At 38.2% G+C, this 4,059-nt stretch overlaps 1 pseudogene; it reads right to left on the minus strand.

The window, feature by feature from the left end:
• Positions 1–1,105: 1,105 nt before the first annotated feature.
• The window catches only part of LOC118338675, a 3,762-nt pseudogene continuing 808 nt past the window's right edge, over positions 1,106–4,059 (minus strand).

Here is a 4,059-nt window from a genome sequence, read left to right on the forward strand (position 1 = left end):
CGGGTTGGTGTGCAGAAGCCTTAATGCTCCCATACTGCAAACCAAAACAGTGTTACAATTTCCTAGACTAACTGATAGCTGCACAGAAGCTTTGGCGAAAGGCTCCCCAATAGACTGATATTTTATGGGGAAATATTTTACTTTTTACGTCATTGCATTTATCTGACAGCTAGTTACTACTTAATCAAATTGTGGACAATGATAATTAAAAATTTAAGTTTTGTTCATTAATATTATAAAACACACTGAGTTCTACAGTACATCACTCATCTGCAATATTCAGTCAGTTATTTCAAAAATTTAGCTCAAGCTGTGCTGACTTTGGTTGGTGATCAATATCCATCTCATCTGACTTGGTGTAACTGCGCACAGTAATGACAAAGCTAATGTTGGTGATTAATTTCAGACCTACTGTGGCTCGCCAAAGCGAACCATCCTCCTGGATGACATCGAGGATGTGGAAGATGAGGAGGACCTGCAGGACCACCTGGAGATCCATTTCCAGAAGCCCAGCAACTATGGTGGTGAGATAGAAAGCATCAAGTACATCTCCAGTGGAAAGGCTCTGCAGGCCTTCCTCTGTGAGGACACAATGGAATAGGATGAGTGACTTGATACATTATATTATTATACATTATATAAGGAAAGTAGTTCCTCTCTAACCACTGGGGATAGAACATCATATTTGTGATTTGTTTTTTTTGTGTATTTCTTGTCCGAATTTGAACAGATTTGCTGTTCTGAGAGTTGATGATTATATGAATTTGATTTAATGTTTGCATATAACATGGTGAGGGGTATTTTGGTGGCCATTGGCAAGACCAGTGTGATGTTCCACCCAGTGTCCTGACATGTAGATAAGTGTGTGTGTGCGTGCGTGCGTCTCAGAGTAATGTCACAGCCTGATTGTATTGCTTCTTTTCATGCAAAATAGTACTTTTTATGACTTATCAATCCATATTTATTTTGTTTTACAAGTAGCACAAAGGGAACTACTATCTAAATATCATACAATGTAAATGACAATAAAAAAATAACCAATCTGTGTTTGTTCAGAAAGTGTTCCAGATGTTTGCCTTTCAGCACTGTCCTCAGAAGTGTGTATTTATGTTTACATGACAGCACAGCTATTAGCTTTGGTCTGCTGATAATGTGTGGTTACCACAGTTGGTATGCCTGGTCCACTGTGAGACATCCTCTTGGTGTCTCTGGAAGACTTCCTCCTCTTCATGTTCTTGTTGTTCTTGTTGAAACAGGCCAGCGTAGCCACATGGAAAATGTCTCTGACGCTGTTCTCAGATTGCAGGGAGGAACACTCCAGGTAGGGGGTGCTCAGTTGCTTGGCTGTGTTGGAGCCCTGGTAAAGGAAACATCAAAAGGAAAAACAGAACATCACATTGATACTCTGCATTCCCAGTATTTACTCTTTATACTGATATACAGCTCTAATAGCTGACAAAAATGAATCCAGGGGCTCACAAGGGCCTGGACACACACTGGGCCTGTGTGTTTTGATGCACATATCAGGTATGTGCAGTCAAATTTTTAATTTAAGACAACATTTTTAGGCAATTTCAAACTGTCTGGCCACTCTAGTGATGATGTCACCCACTGTAGCTCTGAACATTCTGCACAATACACACCAATGGAAAAGTCTCTTCCACCAAGACTGTGTCAAAAGTATGAAAGGTATCTATTTTTCATTAATTTCAAATAATTAAATTTGGAAATTTACTGCAGCCATATACAATCATATCACAAATAAGTCCATATGAGAAAAATAGAGAATCTACAACATGAACACTAGAATGTTACTTCCTAATTAAGCCTCATTTAGAACAAGCCTACCTGGCTTTGTTGGCCCTTACTGTGGTGAAATTAGCATTACCATTAACTTTTCTTTAAACTCCTCATATTTTGATATTATCATAGTATATTCTATACCCCCTTATATGCTCGCACAACCGCAGATTAAGTTGACACTGAGTCAACTAACTGACATCTGACACTGTCGTAGTACTGTAGTACCGAGTTAAATCTGAGTAGGTGCAACTCCATTCATAGTGCCATAGCCCTCGAGGTCTCTTAAATAGAATCAAATTTAAAAAACAGAACTGATATTGTCCCAAAACTTCCTGATGAAAGGAACTACAAGAAAATCGGAAGCGTTCACCCACCTGAACATATGATACTGGAGTCTGTCTGTTGTTGGACCTGGCGAATAGGTCTGGAGGTTTGACTTACAACCTACCAGCAGCCTCTTGGTGTTGGGACAGAACTCCTCAATCTCTCTTGTCCACTGGACAGAAAATTCAAACAGCAAGAGACCATTAGTGATTTATGATTTTGTGTGTTCTCTTTTTATTTAACATCATTTTACCAATCATACTTTGGACAGAAGTCCAGATGTCAGTGTAATTTTCAAAATGTATAAGCAAACTCACAGTTTACTATTGTTTTGTATACTCATAAGTATAGCAAGGACTTCGGAAATAATAGAAGCTCTAATTTAAAGTACAAAAAGTTCAGGACAGGAACTTGATTCAATCCTTGAATGTACTACAACTAGTTTTTAAATGGTAATGAAACAGTCTCAATTTAATACTGATGCATCTATATAACCTACATAAACAAATAAGACCATCAGCCTACTATACTTGCAGAGAATGAAATGGTTCTGTAATAAGAAAGCAGCAAACTGTATGTGTGTCTCATTGTCTCCAAACTTACCTGTCTGGCAACTTTTTATTATTTAGCAGCCTACTCCAAAACACTATGGAGAACACTGGTGAAGCACATGAATGTAGTATATATCTAGTATAAAGGCATATAGTATATACCTTACAAGAAACTAGGGCACCAGAGGAAGTAACTCCAACTACAACAGACTCACCTTCTTAAGAATGCTGTCTAATGTCTCTGGTCTGCTGATGTCAAAGCAGATGAGGACTGCATCAGCATCAGGATAGGAGAGAGGCCGCACATTGTCATAGTAGGTTGAACCTTTAATTTAAAAAACACATATCAATTGTCATTTGCCTTATACCGTAAAAATGTTGGCATAGTATTTATATGTATATGTCTGTAAAAAATCAAATTTTCCCAATAAATCAAGCCACGATAGTATGCTATTTCATGACATTATTGTGAGGTTTAACAATCACTCAGAACCTGATTCATTAGCTCTCAAAAGGACTTTATAGCCTCTTCAGGCCAAGATGTTTGAATTCACAGATGGAGTACAGATGTCGAACTCTGGACCAGTTCTGAGACCACAATGCAAAGGATCCAAATTATATTTTTATGTTATTTATCTATTTCACCTAAACACAAATTAAAGCAAGTGAATATCAAGAGTCAATTCCACATGCAGGGGTTTTTCAACATGCTGAAATCTCACACCCTAACCCTTCACAAATTTCCAAGAACAGATCTACATAATGATGACAGTGATGACAATGATGTTCGGTTTCTTATGGTAAACAAACAGAGCGGAGGTCCATATTTTCATAGCCTTTACCACAGTGCCGTGAAAATGTCTCCTGCTTTTCTTCATGAGCTGTGGTATGAGGGTTTTTCCATGGGAACATTTGTGGGAGAAAGCAGATGAAAATGCAGAATCTGAAAGAATTCACTCCTTCAGTTATTGCAGTGCACTCAAAAGCAGTGAGCTTAATGAGCAGCAACCAGTGGAGCAGTTAGACCTTCCACTAAAAGTAAGCATCTGTTTATTTTGTCTTTGACCACCATCATTCAATAACAAAACAAATCCAGCTACTAGCTTTTAATTGATGTTCAAATATATTCGATATATTCAAATATCACTTAATGTATGGATGATACTTGAGTATCATCATATTTGACTTTTCAGTGTTTCTGCTGGTTGCCACTGAGGGAATGGCAAATGGTGAATGGTGACTGTACTTGTATAGCGCCTTTTCGGCCACTCAATGCGCTGTACACTACATGCCACACTCAACCCATTCACACATTCATACACTGATGCAAAGCATTGGGAGCAATTTGGGGTTCAGTATTTTGCTCAAGGACACTTCGACA

This window comes from Morone saxatilis, unplaced genomic scaffold (assembly GCF_004916995.1).
Source record: "Morone saxatilis isolate NCDOM2014 unplaced genomic scaffold, NCSU_SB_2.0 Contig5, whole genome shotgun sequence".
Taxonomy (NCBI): domain Eukaryota; kingdom Metazoa; phylum Chordata; class Actinopteri; family Moronidae; genus Morone; species Morone saxatilis.